Source organism: Muntiacus reevesi, chromosome 13, assembly GCF_963930625.1.
Source record: "Muntiacus reevesi chromosome 13, mMunRee1.1, whole genome shotgun sequence".
NCBI classification, from domain to species: Eukaryota; Metazoa; Chordata; class Mammalia; order Artiodactyla; family Cervidae; genus Muntiacus; species Muntiacus reevesi.
In genome coordinates, this window is record NC_089261.1 from 33,658,658 (window position 1) to 33,676,451 (window position 17,794).

The following is a 17,794-nucleotide window of genomic DNA, read 5'->3' on the forward strand; positions in this document are numbered from 1 at the left end:
GAAATAGACCCGTAAGAGAGCAGACTCAGTTCGTTTTCTAGGAAAATGTAAACAATTAGGGCAAAAGTTACAACACAGTGTGAGAACTGCTGGGACGAGGATGGACACAGGTCCCAGTCTGGGAAGTCAAAGAAGACAGGGAGAGAGAGAGAGAAATGGGAGGAGAGATTATTTCCTGTCTGAGGCTTTTAGTTATCATAGGAACTCATTTTCCTATATAGCGGGATATGTACACTGTTAAAGAAAAACAAAAACCTAGGAAAGAGCCTTTGGTATTCTGTCCCTTACTGTTTGCTGCTTGTAGGATGCTCTTTGACCAAGCTTGAATGGTGCATTTAAGGGCAAAGGGCTCATGAGTCGCTCTTCTATGTATAGGCGACGGCCTCTAATGCTGCAGGTATTTAGACTTTAACACTTGATGTAGTTCTCAGTGAACTCATTGGCCAAACCTGAAGTCTGTTTGCCTTCACCCAGTGGAGTGTCACTTATAAAACCCATCATAACATCCTGCTTGTACAGTCCCTGACAACACTGCTACCCTTGGGCTAGACCTTTTTCAGTCTATTCCCCAACTCCAATCCCTCTTTCTTCTCTATATCATCCCACACAAAAAAACTGGATAAATTTAAATTATCCAGCAAGTTAAATTTACGCTGGCAAATACAAATTCATAATTTGTAATCCCAGAACTTCCTAGAAGGGAGAGGAAAGCAGAGTTACACTTTTATCCTTCTGAGAATAGAGCCTGGCAAGACTAGGGGAAGCATTAATAACTTGATAAATCATCCTGCTACAAATGTAAATTATCTGACACAGAGTAAATAGGTAGAACAGAGATACCAAGTCCAGATTACTATCAATCCAATCTGAAACATTGCCATACCCCCTGATATTACAAGAGCATCCCTTCTCAAAGACCCAGAAGAGAAATAAGTAACAGACTCTGAGTTTCATGTAAGGGCTGTGAAGGCAGCTGTGTGAAGACCACGAGGCAGCCCATCAAACTGATGAGCAAACTTCACTGAAGACGAGATCCTGCACTTTGTCATCCAGCACAGCGGGAAGAAAGGAAGGCACGGTCACCTTCACAAAAGAGTAGTGTCATGTTTGCTCACATCCTCGAGGACAGATCTCCTGAATGGATGCTTTGGGTTGTTTAAGCTCTTCATCAGCTGCCACTAACTTCTCTTCCTTGCATTTCTCTTGTGCTAATGTTTAGGGAGTCAAAGTCAAAGTGTTAGTCACTCAATCGTGTCTGATTCTTTGTGACCCCAGGCTCCTCTATCCATGGAATTTTCCAGGTAAGTATACTAGACTGGGTTGTCATTTCCTCCCCCAGGGGATCTTCCTGACCCAAGGATTCAATCCAGTTATCTCGCATTGCAGACAGATTCTTTACCATCTGAGTCCCTAGGGAAACTCAGTGTTTAGGGAATCTGGGCTTAAGTGGCCAAGGCTGATCTCTCTGTCCTTCTTGTAGACAAAGGGCATCTGGGAAGTTGCCATCACACTACTATGCATCCTCTATGGATGTGACAGCAAGTCATTGCAGGAGAAGCTGATGAGGCAAAGGAAACTCAGTGTGCTAGCCCAAAAGTGGACCTGTGGCTGTCCCTCAAATTTGAGCTCACCAGTCAGGTGCTTTTTAAGGCATGCTTATTCAGATCTTGTTGTCATTATTGTTGTAGTTCAGTCACTAAGTTGTGGCTGATTCTTTTGACCCCATGGACTACAGTACACCAGGCTTCCCTGTCCTTCACTATCTCCTGGAGTTTGCTCAAACTCATGTCCGCTGAGACGTGATGTTATCCATAAATCTCATCCTTTGTTTCTCCCTTCACCTCCTGTCCTTGATCCTTCCTAGCATCAGGGTTCTTTTACAATGAATCAGCCCCTCACATTTGGTGACCAAAATATTGGAGCTTCAGCTTCAGCATCAGTCCTTCCAATGAATATTCAGGGTTGATTTCCTTCAGGATTGACTGGTTTGATCTGCTTGCAGTACAAGGAACTCTCAAGACTCTTTTCCAGCACCACAGTTTGAAAGCATCAATTCTTTTGGTGCTCAGTCTTCTTTATGGTCCAACTCTCACGTTCATACACATCCATACATGACTACTGGAAAAACCATAGCTTTCACTATATGGACCTTTGTCAGCAAAGTAATGTCTCTGCTTTTTAATGTTCTGTCTGGGTTTGTCACAGATTTCCTTTTAAGGAGCAAGTGTCTTAATTTCATGGTTGCAGTCACTGTCCACAGTGATTTTGGAGCCCAAGAAAGTAAAATCTGTCACTGCTTCTACTTTATCCCCTTTTATTTGCCATGAAGTGGTGGGACCAGATGCCATGATCTGAATCTTTTTTAATGTTGAGTTTTATGCCAGCATTTAAACTCTCCCCTCTCACCTTCTTCAAGGGGCAATCTTTTGTTCCTCTTCCCTTTCTGCCATTAGAGTGGTATCATCTTCATTCAAGCTTCCCTATTGGCCCAGTGGTAAAGAATCTATCTGCAATGCAGGAGACACAGATTTGATCTCTGGGATGGGAAGATCCCTTGGAGAAGGGCATGGCAACCCACTCCAGTATTCTTGCCTGGAGAATTCCATGGACAGAGGAGTCTGATGGGCTACAGTCTAAGAGATTGCAAAGAGTCGGACATGACTGAAGCGACTGAGTACATATATCTGCATTCAGATTTTGGGCAACCAATATTCTTGTTGTTGAAGAATGTTTCTTTTTCATTGGAGACCCTGTGCTATTGAGATCCCCATTCAACATTCTGGAGTTTCCCAGTGCACTGGCTCCTCAGAATGTTTCCAGATTGTTGTTTAGGACCCAGGGACTCCTCAGCCTTGAATATCTATCAAGACTTCATATCTTAAAGGAATTCCTAACATCATCACCAAAGTTCTTTTTGTAAAGTGGCAACTTAGCATAGATAGTATATTCTCCTTCTTAGATGAGGTCTTTCCCCTCAGGACTCCCTGCCTCTTCTGTTCTCTGCCTCTCTTACTCTCATCCTTTGGCTCATTTCCTACCACTGCATGACTTGTAGTTGAGTCTGAGCTGCTGTCATTGGTCACCTAAAAGTCCCATCTGCCAGACTTCATCCATGAGGCAGCATTTAAGTGACTGAGGTTCCAGTCTGCTCCTTCCCAGTGTGGGAGATTGGGGAGCTCTTCCAGTTTGCCCCAACTGCTCCAGAAGGATGGATAAGCATGCTTTCTGTGGAAGTGGCACTAAGATTTTCCTACCTACTTCCTAACTTTTTACTAAAATTGCAAAAAAAAAAAAAAAAAAAAAATTGTTTTTCTAATTAAACAGTGAACCTCAGCCCAAAGTCCTACTGATATACTGTTTATTTCCATATAGTTTGATTCATATGTAATGTAGACTACTGGGTCTTGTAATCAGGTTGGCTTTTTCTTTTAAGTCATATTTACTAAAGTATAATTTGTGTTCAATAAATGTACACTTTTAGGTGTACAGTTGTAAGATTACTGGATTTTGACAAATGCATATAGTCATGTGAATACCACCTTTGTCAAAAGTAAGCATTTCCATGACTCTTGCATTTACTTTCATGCTCCTTTGCAGTTAGCCTCATCCCCTTGTCTGTTTTGTATTCAGAATTTCATTTTTCTGCTTCTTTTGGACTATTTTATGAATCAAGTATTTTATCTCCTTTGTTGGCTTATCAACTATAATGTTTTATTTTTTTTAACAGTTCCCTGGGTTTGTAGCATGCGTCTTTAACTGATCACAGTCTACCTTGAAGCAGTAGTATACCACTTCATATATAATGGGGCTTCCCTGATAGCTCAGCTGGTAAACAATCCATCCACCAGAGAAGGGATAGGCTACCCACTCCAGCATTCTTGGGCTTCCCTTGTGGCTTAGCTGGTAAAGAATCTACCTCCGTAGAGGGAGATCTGGGTTTGATCCCTGTGTTGGGAAGATCCCTTGGAGAAGGGAAAGGCTACGCAATCCAGTATTCTGGCCTTGAGAATTTCACAGAGAAGTTCATGGGGTTGCAAAGAGTTGGATACCATTGAGCAACTTTCACATTTTTTTTTCATATATAATATTTGAAACTCAATGGTATTCTTTTCTTTCCCTTCTTCCGTGCTTTATCCTTTTGTCATAACTTTTATTTCTACATCTTTTTAAATATCATAATAATTATTAATTTTACTTTAAACAATCAATTATCTTTAAAAGAGATTGGAAAATTAAGAAAAACATTTTTTTTCACTATTTTAATCTGGTGCCATTTTCCTTCCTTTTGAAAGATTTCTTTTAATATTCCTGCACTGCAGGTCTGCTGGTGATGGTTCATTCAGGTTTTATATAATTGGATATATCAGATATATATCATATTTATATATATATTTTATATATCTTAAGTTTTTCATTTCCAGTTTGAAAGATATTCCTACAGGTATAGAATAACAGTTTTTTTGTTTCCTTTTAAATTTTAAAAAGTTGCTTTAGTGTCTCTGGCTTACATTGTCTTCATAAGAAGTCCAATTTCATTCTTATTCTTTGTTATCCTGCATTTGTTCTCCTGTATTCTTTTCTCTGGCTTTTTACAATATCCTCTCTTATTTTTAATTTTAAGAAATTTTATTGCATTGGAATAGTTTTCTTCATATTCCTTTGTCTGTAGAGTTCTCTGAACTTCTTACATCTTTGGGTTATTGTTTCATCAAATTTGGAAAAAAAATTAGCAATATTTCTTCATACATTTCACTGTTCAGCCCTGACTCTTCATGAATTCCAAGTACCTAAAATGCTTCAGGTTTTACCAAAACTCTTGTGCTCTGTTCATCTCAGAATGGCTCCAAAACCTTGAACGCTCTCCAAGCAACTCTCTAATCAAAGAGAAAATAGAAAATAAAATGACAAAATATCTAGAAAATAGTGATAATTTAAGAAAAAAAACCAGTGTATATCAAGGCCTACAGCCAGTATTATTATAATGAGAAGAAAATAGAGTGAAAATAGTTGATATTACTATATTGTGGTAAGAGAATCATTTACAAACTACTTGCATAGTTTAGAACTTATTTAATTTCTGGACTATAGTATGTTTCTAATTTTTTTAAAAAAAATGTATGTTCACAGGAACTTGAATAATGGACGATATTACCACTTTTCAGATCTTATGCTTGCTTCTACTTTAAACAACAGGATTACATAATGTACTTTTTCAGAACAAATAATTTCTAACTCTTTCCCCTGAAGTGGTGTGGCACAAATTGAGACTGTTAGTTAGAAGTCTCTTATTACTACTTATGCTTGTTGATGTCTTCTTTAGATCTTATAGTTTCCTTTATGTATTTGTTATTCCGTTATTTGGCACATAAATGTTCACATTGATTTTTATCTCTGTTGTTTATAATTTCTGTGTTTAGAAGCTTTTCAAATCCCTCTCCTTTCATTTTTATCCCTTGATATTTTCAAGTAATATGTCACTTATCCTTTTCATAGTATGTAGATACTTTTTAAGATATTTCAAAATTCTGTTCTTTTTTGAAACCTGTGTATCATGGCTAAGTACTATTTTATGTCTGTATCTATATTTAACTCTGTGTTTAATTGGATTCATATCAACATCAGTGTTTTTATATGGCAAATTTTAATTGTTTTTCTCTTCAATTCACAGTTTATTTTTCTGTTTTATTTATGTGATTATTCAAAAAGATATTACACTAACTAAATTGAGTTGCAATATCAGAGAATATTTTCTTATTGTCTTTTTACTCGAATGTTAGCCCTACTGGGTAAAGAACATTTAGGTAGTGCCATTTTTTTTTTTTTTTTTTTTTCACCACTGCATCTTTTGTTAGTTTTGAAAGCATTTACAAGCTCCCTTTTCCTTATCTTTTGAAGTAAAGGGCTGACTCCAGAGTTAATAATGATTGGGGAGTGTGAATTGTAGAAGCAGAGTTGGGACCCTCCTTACAATTTAGACTGTGAATCGACTACATAGAAGATTTACTGAACTCACAGTTCCCTGAAAGACAGATAAAGGCCTGACACACATTCCTAATTGTCTTTACAGGAAGCAAACCCCCTCTACATGAAAACTGCTGACCACAATAGCATAGACCCTATACTGGTTGAAATCAGAAGGTTGATGATGCTTGAAACAGCACCTTGATGCCAGCCAATCCAAGAACTATGCAGAAGCTGACCACACCTGCTCCTTGAACACTTAAGACTCCTCACCACCCACTCCAGAGTGGGCCACACCGTCTTGAGAGCATTAGCCTGCTGCGGCCCCATTTGTCTGACAAAGCCATAAAAGCTACTCATTTCTCCTTCACCCAGAACTCTGTCTCCATGTTTCTACTCAACACTGGTAAATAGAGGCTGAGTTTTGGCAACACTTTCTTGTAGGATTTCTCATACTCAGCCCTAATGACATTTTGCTTTGGATTAATGCATTTCTGTTGGGGGCTGTGCTGTGCATTTTAAGACATTTTGTGGCACTCCTGGCCTCCCTCTACCCGCTGGATACCAGTAGCACTCACTCCCAGTTGTGAAAATCATGTCATATCAAATCAAATCATATCACCAAACATATTCTCAGATGTTGCCCAAGGCGGGAAATTGTTCCTAGTTGGAGCTATTGTTCTATTATTTCATAAATTCTCATAGTGCTTAGGCAATACCTGAGACCAAGCTGCTTTCTTTTTGTCCCCCATTGGCTGTGATGCACATCCTTTTAATCCATTTCATTAAGTCTTTATTAAATTTTAGTAAGTTTAGATACTTTATGTCTCAGATATGGTAAAATTCTCCTCATTGCCTGTGACTTTTTGTTTCACAGATTACCTCCCTTTATCTGAAGTGTTTTTTCTATTAAATCCTTAAAAGAATTTTCTTTTTCCCTCATATTTTTCATGTTTCTTTCTTCATAACACTGGTCATGTCTATGTTGGACTTTTGTTGTCTGAATCCCATGCCTATAATTTGATTTGTGTTCAAATTAATCTCTTTGACTTGTGTTCAAATTCGTCTCTTTGACATTCCTTTTGATGTAGATTTCTATGACTTCTGAAGCATATGACTTACTGAAATCTAAAATCAGTTAGCTTGAACTCTTGATATATAGTTAACTTTCTAATTTAATGGGTACTGTCTTACTTAATTTAGTATTTGAATGTTTATATATAATATTATATATATATGTGTATTTGTTAACAACTGTAAAACTGGTTTATTATTGTTTTATGTCTTTTAATCAGTCCTATATTTCCTCAAGGCTACCTCTGAAAGTTAAGATAATAGGTCAGAGAAGAAAATGAGTACCTGCCTCAACCCTCTTTCAATCTATCCTCTCTTATGTGAGATGCAACAATTTCCACAGAGTTTTTTCTTTTTAATTTTTGAATATCAGTGAGTTGACATTATAGAAATATTGGGACATTTTCAGTATTATTGTACTTGATTATTTAGCATAAATTTCCATTTTTGCAATCATATAATCATGTGCATAGAACTCTTTCTTTATTGTCCCATGACCATTTACCAAGATTTTAATTTTTCCTTTTGTGTTGACAAGAAAATGAGAAGCAAAACTCCTAGGTGGAAACTTTATACTTTTTTGACTCTGTCAGTTGTTTCTTGACATTATATTAATTTTTTTTTTTGAACTCATGAAGTTAATAGTGACTATTAGTAATGACAAATTTTAAACCAAGAATACTTAATATGTTACCACATGGGAATTTTATTAGATTTCGAAAAAACAGAGAATGTACACTTTGGGAAAAAAAAATCCTGGCTGCCTAATGAATTAATTCAACAAATGAGTACTATTAAAATGCCATGTAAAATGAAATGAGCATTAATAATGTATCTATATCATATCTATTTATTTATCTATATATATTTCTGTCTCTATATCAATCTCAGGTCTCTGATATATAGTCTTGTTGAAATTTATGTTTTTTTTTTCTTTGTTCTTTGTGTACGTATGTTTTCTTTGACAATTCTACTGGATAGTTAATATTTTCCCCAGTGTATCACCCTTCTCTGCAAGATAAATCTTGGTTCTCTGAGCAACCAAAATGCTAGATACTAGGAAAAGTATATTTGATTCTGCTTTAGTTTAGCTATTAAGGCAGACCCTAATAGGACTCAAGGAAAAAGGTCTGGGAGGCATATTTATTACTTTCCTACTCTCTAAGATGTTGAGAATTATTTAATAGAGGAAAACTTGCTGTTATTTTAAAATAAATTGTCTTATTTTTTAGCTTGTTCATTTTTTTCAGGTATTAATAAGCTTTATGATTTGTAGGTGAAATGCTGACCTGTTTTTCAAAGAGATAGTAAGGTATGAAATGTATAAAATAAGCAAAATAAAAGTTTATTTAGTTTTAGCAATATTTGTTCTTGAATATGTCTAGAGGTTTCAGAAATAATTGATTATTATAGCATAATCCTATATATTTTAAAAGTTTCTGTCTATTTCAGAAGTCATTATTTATATTTTAGTGTGGAAGCTAATTTTGAGTACATGGTGGGCAGTAATGATCTCCTCTACCCTTGTCTTTTCCTTTCTTTTTTTCTTTTCCTTTATTCATGTTAATGACATTGGCGCTGCTCTAAAATGAATACAATAAATGACAAAGAATACTTACTATTTATCATGGGTATACATAATATTCACTTTTTAATAACAGGTAGTATATGTGTAAATCTAGGCAATTAAACTCATAACAGTTTTAGTTATTTCCCTTCCAATTTAGACAGGGAGCAACCAAGAGAACAAAGAAAAATTTTACATAAAAGTTAATGAGACACATAATCCATCTTCCTTTTTGCTGCAAGGACAAATTTTGCCATGGGATATTGAACAGAGTAGTGTGTAGGGAGATGTGAAGCCAGAATTTTCTCTTTAGATTAGAACACTTAAATTTTAAAACTAGATTGTTATCTATAGTTCTCATTATACAAAATTGAAAGTTGAAGACAAATAGTACAATTTGTAACAGTTTGACTGCTTTCAAGGGAAATATTTTGCACATTAATTGATTTACCAAATTTCAAATCAAATTTGAATGATTATTATTACTTTGATGAGTCATAGTCCATAAATCATTGACTTCCAGATAACCTGAATGATAAAATTAATATTGAGTAGCATAACTAATGAACTTTACAACATTTAACTTATTTTTCCTTACACATTTTTTGGTTTAACTTGCACAATAAACCACTTTCTTTACAGATATATTTTTAAATGCATTTTTTGTTCTTATAGAAAATTTACCTGATTTTTCTGAGAAATATGATAAAAATGGGCACATAAAGAGGACATGAAAGTGTGCTAGTCACTTGTGTCTGACTCTTTGTGACCCTATGAACTGTAGCCTTTCAGGTTTCCCTGTCCATGAAATTCTGGGCAGTCATCATCATCACTTTCATCTTCATCTCCCACTAGAGTTACAGGAACTGTGATAGACACAGGAAGGAAGGCAGCTGGTCTCCACTCTCAAGGAGTCTATGGTTTAGCTATGGATGCTACTCTGACTCATCTTAAATACCAAGGTACCAAGCTTCGTGTCACTAGTTAGTACTCTGGAGGAACAGGAGGCCAATGAGGGGAGATCTCTGAGTAGTCAACACAGAAGAGGACCCATGTGAGTGAGCTTCGAAAGTGACCCTCCACTTCAGTGAGAGCACCACACCATGAAACCTGGTCAGAGGTGGATTCCAGGGATCATATACTCACATCACTTATTCCTGGTGAGTCTGAACCCCTGATCCTGAGGGGCTTTCACTGTTCACTTGGGAAAGTACATCTCTGACCAGAATATTATTGCCTGTCATTTTCGTGAAAAGTCTTTGAGATTTGGAGTTTATGGGATTTCTCAGGGGAGACAGAATTATCTGACCTTTACGTACCTTAAAGATTAATTTTTTTTTTAAATTGGAGGATAATTGCTTTTCAGTGTTGTGTTAGTTTCCACTGTACAGTGAAGTGAATCAGCTATATGTACACAGATATTCCTTCCCTCTAAAATCTCCCCCCACCCATTCCACATCCCACCCCTCTAGGTGATCACAGAGCACCGAGCTGAGCTTGGTGCTATCAAGCTGGTTCCCACCAGCTGTCTGTTTTACTAATGGTAGTGTATACCTGTCAATCCTAAACTCCCAATTTATCCCACCCTCCCCTTCTTCCACTCTGTACACATGTCAGTTCTCTAAGTTTGCATTTCTATTTCTGCCCTGAAACTACGTTCATCTCTAAAAGGTTCAGACAAAGAACAGAAATCACACAATGGGTGGAGTTCATACCTTCTAAATGTGCAACACCAGTGGAGTCCTAGCTGTGATGTGAGAACTGTAAAGCACATTATTACATTGTTTCTATTATTACTGGAAAACCTGAGCTGTTGTTGAGGATCTCAGTAATGTAGAAGACCAAGAGTCAAGAATATGTGTGTTGCTAAAGCCAAAAATTGGAGCACTCCGTGGCTCTTGAATAGACAGTGAGATTGACACTTCCTTGCTATAGTCTTTACATCTGGAGAAATCTTGGAAAGCCAGCCGCAATGTCAGCCCAGGGTCATACCACTTCTGAAGTGTTATGCTGAGACACTTGTCTTTCTTTCTTCTGCAGAAGGCCTTGTTTTTCATGTTAGTATCATAAATAAGAGGATTCCTGTTCACCAATGGGAAGAGGCTAAAAGGCAAAATTGTTTTAAGAATAGATTCCCTGGGCAAAATAATGTGATTGACTTTCTTTAATATGAAATGAAAGATAAATTTATTCCATGTAAAATGTGTTTCACTTTGAAGAGTGCTCCAATATACTGAGTTGGGGAAAACATAATGCAGTCAGAGCTTGTCTAGTGCCCTTTATTTGTGTGTGAGTTGACTGCTGGGACTTTATAGCACTGGCTTCTGAGTTCATATACCAGAGAAAAGCAAAAGCAAAACAAAAAGAAATGAATACATTAAAAACAAAATGCAGATATTTTTTTCTTATATTTATGAGTACAATTAAGCTGTCTTGCATATTTTATCCTGTTTAGACAAACAAAGAATAACAATTTCAAGGTCTCTTTTTCTAGATACTAACAGGCATTGCTTGACATCTTTTATTACGTGGTTATCAAAATAAAAATACTGTGGGGGAATATCCTGGCAGTCCAGTAGTTAGGACTCTGAACTTTCATTGCCATGGGCCCAGGTTTGATCCCTGGTCCGGGAGCTAAGATCCTGTAAGCTGTGTGGCACAGCCAAAAGAAAAAAAAAAAAAATCCATATAGTATCTTAAATTACTTTGGTTTTGCAGATTCAAAATATATTCTGGTGATTTGGAACAGAATGGGTTACATTATTTTTTTAACTTGAAAAATCACCAATGAAATTGTATATATGCAAATCAAGCAAAACAATATTTGATATAGATTAGAAACACAGGAACAAGATATAAAAATAGAAGTAAAAATATATCTAAATATATAGTAAGGTTAATAATAGTTACCATAATCATAACACACAATACCTTGAAAAACACTGCTTGAATATAGTGATTTGAATTATGATAAGCTAATTCTTCATGGGAAATAGATGGGGAAACAGTGGAAACAGTGGATGACTTTATTCTTTTGGGCTCCAAAATCACTGCAGATGGTGATTGCAGCCATGAAATTAAAAGACGCTTACTCTTGAAAGGAAAATTATGACCAACCTAGACAGCATATTAAAAAGCAGAGACATTACTTTGCCAACAAAGGTCCATCTAGTCAAGGCTATGGTTTTTCTAGTGGTCATGTATGGATGTGAGAGTTGGACTGTGAAGAAAGCTGAGCACTGAAAAATTGATGCTTTTGAACTGTGGTGTTGGAGAAGACTCTTGAGAGTCCCTGGGACTGCAAGGAGATCCAACCAGTGAATCCTAAAGGAGATCAGTCCTGGGTGTTCATTGGAAGGACTGATGCTGAAACTGAAACTCCAATACTTTGGCCACCTCATGCGAAGAGTTGACTCATTGGAAAAGACCTTATGAGGGGAGGGATTTGGGTCGGAGAAGGGGCCGACAGAGGATGAGGTGGCTGGATGGCATCACTGACTCGATGGACATGAGGCTGAGTAAACTCCGGGAGTTGGTGACGGACAGGGAGGCCTGGCGTGCTGCAGTTCATGGGGTTGCAAAGAGTCAGACACAACTGAGCGACTGAACTGAACTGAACCGAAGCTAATTCTTTCATATTGTGTAGCATACACTAATTTAGCAGATTAAATACAGTCACCATATTTTAGTATTGCTGTTGTGTTGCTATTACCTGACATTTAAGTACCAATTTCTGCATCACTCAGGATAAGATTTTCCTTGTGGTTCAGTTGTAAAGAATCTGCCTGAAATGCAGGAGGCCGCCTGCAATGCAAGAGACCTGGGTTTGATCTTTAGGTCAGGAAGATCCCATAAAGAAGGAAATGGCAACCCACTCCAGTATTCTTGCCTGGAGAATTCCATGAGCAGAGGAGGCTGGTGGGCTGTAGTCCATGGAGTCACAAAGAGTCAGACATAACTCAGTGACTAAACCACCAAACACCACCAGGATAAGCTACTGCTGCTGCTAAGTCGCTTCAGTCGTGTCCGACTCTGTGCGACCCCACAGATGGGAGCCCACCAGGCTTCCCCGTCCCTGGGATTCTCCAGGCAAGAACACTGGATTGGGCTGCCATTTCCTTCTCCAATGCATAGAAGTGAAAGTGAAAGTGAAGTCGTGTCCGACTCCCAGCGATCCCATGGACTGCAGCCTACCAGGCTTCTCCATCCATGGGATTTTCCAGGCAAGAGTACTGGAGTGGGGTGCCATTGTCTTCTCCGCCAGGATAAGTTACTGCATTAATTTTCTAGGACTGGCATTAAAAAAAAATGCTGTAGACTTTGTGGCTTTTACAAGAGATACATATCTTGTCATAGTGCTAGAGACTAGAAGTCCTAGGTCAAGGTGTCAGTAGGGTGGGTTTCCTCTGAGATCTCTCTCCCTGGCATCCAATGGCTGCCTTCTTGCTGTATCCTCACATGAATTTTCCTTTGTGTACATGTGTCCTTGGCGTCTCTTTGTGAGTCCAGTTTTTTCTTCTTATAAGGACACAACCATCAGATGTCATTTTAACTTTGTCACATCTTTGAAAGGTTTCTATCCAAATACAAAGTTTTCCCAGGTGGCGCAGTGATAAAGAACACACCTGTCAATGCAGGAGACTCTAGAGATGTGGATTCAATCCCTGGATCTGGAAGATCCCCTGGAGTAGAAAAGGGCAACCTGCTCCAGTATACTTGCCTGGAAAATTCCATGGACGGAAGAGCCTGGCAGACTACAGGCCATAGGATAGCAGATATCCTGACACTGAGCATGTATGCAAGCACAGTCACATTCTAAAGGATTAGGAGTTAGGGTTCTAGCATTTGAATTGTGGACGGTCAAAATTTAGCCCATAATAAACAGGTTAACACAGTGAGGTGTGAGTCGATAGTGGCCTATCTCGAGGTCAGGGTCACTGACTACAACAGTTCTGGGAGTCAAGGCATACTGACATAAGTCTTTTTGAAGGAGGTCAACATTACCTCCATTATCCCTACCAGAGTTTGGCCTCAGGCCAAAATACAGGGAGGGAACACAGCTCCACCCATCAGCAGAAAATTGAATTCAAGATTTACTGAACCTGATCTTGTCCACTAGAACAAGATCCGGTTTCCCCCACAGCCAGTCCCTTCTGTCAGGAAGCATCCACAAGCCTCTTATCCTCATCAATCAGAGGGGAGACAGAATAAAAACCAGACTAACAGAAAATAAACCACACTGATCATGTGGGTCACAGCCTTGTCTAACTCAATGAAACTATGAGTCATGCTGTGTAGGGCTACCCAAGATGGACGGATCATGGTGGAGAGTTCTGACAAAACTTTGTCTACTGGAAAAGGCAATGGAAAATCACTTCAGCATTCTTGCCTTGAGAACCACATGAACAGTATGAAAAGACAAAATATATGACACTGAAAGATGAACACCCCAGGTTTCTAGGTGCCCAAAATTCTACTGGAGAAGGGAGGAGAAAGAGCTCCAGAAGGAATGAAGAGTTTGAGCCAAAGTTGAAACAACACCCAGTTGTGGATCTGTCTGGTGATGAAAGTACAGTCCGATGCTTTAAAGAACAATATTGCATAGGAACCTGGAATGTTAGATCCGGGAATCAAGGTAAGTTGGGAGCGGTCAAATAGGAGATGGCAAGAGTGGACATTGACTTTTTAGGAATCTTTGAACTAAAATGGACCGGAACGGGCAAATTTAATTCAGATGACCATAGCATCTCCTCCTGTGGGTAAGGTTCCCTTAGAAAAAAACAGAGTAGCCCTCATTATCAACAAAAGAGTTTGAAATGCAGTCCTTGGGTGCAATCTCAAAAATAGCAGAATGATCTCTGTTCGTTTCTAAGGCAAACACTTCAATATCACAGTAATCCAACTCTACGCCCCAGCCACTAAGGCTGAAGAAGTTGAAGTTGAGTGGTTCTATAAGGACCTACAATCTTCTAGAACTAACACCAAAAAAAAAAAAAAAAAAAAAAAAAGCTAGTGGAGGTGATGGAATGCCAGTTGAGCTATTTCAAACCCTGAAAGATGATGCTGTGAAAGTGCTGCACTCAATATGCCAGCAAATTTGGAAAACTCAGCAGTGGCCACAGGACTGGAAAAGGTCAGTTTTCATTCCAATCACAAAGAAAGGCAATCCCAAAGAATGCTCAAACTACCACACAATTGCACTCATCTCACACGCTTGTAAAGTAACACTCAAAATTCTCCAAGCCAGACTTCAGCAATACGTGAACCATGAACTTCCAGATATTCAATTTGGTTTTAGAAAAGGCAGAGGAACCAGAGATCAAATTGCCAACATCCGCTGGATCATCAGAAAAGCAAGAGAGTTCCAGAAAAACATCCATTTCTGCTTTATTGACTATGTCAAAGTCTTTGACTGTATGGATCACAATAAACTGTGGAAAATTCTGAATGAGATGGGAATACAGGATCACCTGCCCTGCCTCTTGAGAAATCTGTATGCAGGTCAGGAAGCAACAGTTTGAACTGGACATGGAACAACAGACTGGCTCCAAATAGGAAAAGGAGTACATCAAGGTTGTATATTGTCACCCTGCTTATTTAACTAATATGCAGAGTACATCATGAGAAATGCTGGGCTGGAGGAAGCACAAGCTGGAATCAAGATTGCTGGGAGAAATATCAATAACCTCAGATATGCAGATGACACCACTCTTATGGCAGAAAGTGAAGAAGAACAAAAGAGTCTCTTGATGAAGGTGAAAGAGGAGAGCAAAAAAGTTGACTTAAAGCTCAACATTCAGAAAACTAAGATCATGGCATCTGGTCCCATCACTTCTTGGCAAATAGCTGGGGAAACAGTGGAAACAGTGGCTAACTTTATTTTTCTGGGCTCCAAAATCACAGCAGATGGTGATTGCAGCCATGAAATTAAAAGACGCTTACTCCTTGGAAGGGAAGTTATGACCAACATAGATAGCATATTGAAAAGCAGAGACATTACTTTATCAACCAAAGTCTGTCTAGTCAAGGCTATGGTTTTTCCAGTGGTCATGTATGGATGTAGAGTTGGGACTATAAAGAAAGCTGAGCACCAAAGAATTGATGCTTTTGAACTGTGGTGTTGGAGAAGACTCTTGAGAGTCCCTTGGACTGCAAGGAGTTCCAACCAGTGCATCCTAAAGGAGATCAGTCCTGAGTGTTCATTGGAAGGACTGATGATGAAGCTGAAACTCCAATACTTTGGCCACCTGATGCGAAGAGCTGACTCATTTGAAAAGACCCTGACGCTGGGAAAGATTGAGGGCAGGAGGAGAAGGGGATGACAGAGGATGAGATGGTTGGATGGCATCACCGACTCAATGGACATGAGTCTGGGTAAACTCTGGGAGTTGGTGATGGACAGGGAGACCTGGTGTGCTGCGGTTCATGGGGTTGCAGAGTCAGACATGACTGAGCGACTGAAGTGAACTAACTTGAGCTTTCATCATAGATAACTGGAATGTAAAAATAGGAAGTAAAGAGATACCTAGAGTAACAGGAAAATTTGTCTTAGGAGTACAGAATGAAACAGGGCAAAGGTTAACAGAGTTTTGCCAAGGAAATTCACTGGTTATAGCAGACACCCTCTTAACTTCACAAGAAACAATTCTATACATCATCAGATGGTCAATACAGAACTCAGATTGATTATTTTCTTTGCAGTCAAAGATGAAGAAGCTTTATACAGTCAGCAAAAACAAGAACAGGGCCTGACTGTGGGTCAGATCATAAACCTTTATTGCAAAATTCAGAGTTAGATTAAAGTAAGTAGGGAAAAACCACTAGGTCACTCAGTTCAGTTCACTTCAGTCACTCAGTCGTGTCTGACTCTTTGAGACACCAAGGACTGAAGCATCCCAGGCTTCCTTGTCCATCACCCACTCCCGGAGCTTTCTGAAACTCATGGCCATCGAGTCAGTGATGCTATCCAACCATCTCTTCCTTTGTTGTCTCTTTCTCTTCTCACCTTCCATCTTTCTCAGTATCAGGGTCTTTTCCAATGAGTCAATTCTTCACATCAGGTGGCCAAAGTATTGGAGTTTCAGGTTCAGCATCAGTCTTTCCTATGATTATTCTGGACTGATTTCCTTTACAGTTGACTGGTTAGATCTCCTTGCAGTCCAGGGGACTCTCAAGAGTTTTATCCAACACTGCAGTTCAAAAGCATTACATCTTCAGCACTCAGCTTTCTTTATAGTCCTACTCTCACATCCATACATGACCACTGGAGAAAGAACAGCTTTGACTAGATGGACCTTCATCAGCAAAGTAATGCCTCTGCTTTTTAATATGCTGTCTAGGTTGGTCATAACTCTTCTTCCAAGGAGCAAGCGTCTTTTAATTTCATACCTGCAGTCACCATCTGCAGTGATTTTGGAGTCCCCCCCCCCCCAAATAAAATCTGTCACCATTTTCATTGTTCCCCCATCTATTTGCCATGAGGTGATGGGACCAGATGCCATGATTTTAGTTTTCTAAATGTTGAGTTTTAAGCCAACTTTTTCACTCTCCTCTTTCACTTTCATCAAGAGGCTCTTTAGTTCTTCTTCACTTTCTGCCATAAGGGTGGTGTCATCTGCATATCTGAGGTTATTGGTATTTCTCTCAGCCATCTTGATTCTAGCTGGTGCTTCAGCCAGCCCAGCATTTCTCAAGATGTACTCTGTATATAAGTTAAATATACAGGCTTGACATACTCCTTTTCCAATTTGGAACCAGTCTGTTGTTCCATGTCGTATTTTAAGTCTTGCTTCTAGACCTGAATACAGACCTGCATACAGAGCTGCTTTGGAGGCATGTAAGGTGTTCTAGTATTCCCATCCCTTTAAGAATTTTCCACAGTTTGTTGTGATCCACACAGTCAAAGACTTTGGTGTACTCAATAAAACAGAAGTAGATTTTTCTCTGGAATTCTCTTGCTTTTTTGATGTTCCACAGGATGTTGGCAATTTGGTATCTGGTTTTTCTGCCTTTTCTAAGTCCAGCTTGAACATATGCAAGTTCATGGTTCACGTATTGTTGAAGCCTGGCTTGGAGAATTTTGAGCATTCCCTTGCTAGCATGTGAGATGAGTGCAATTGTGTGGGAGCTTTAACACACTTTGGCGTTGCATTTCTTTGGGATTGGAGTGAAAACTGGCCTTTGCCAATCCTA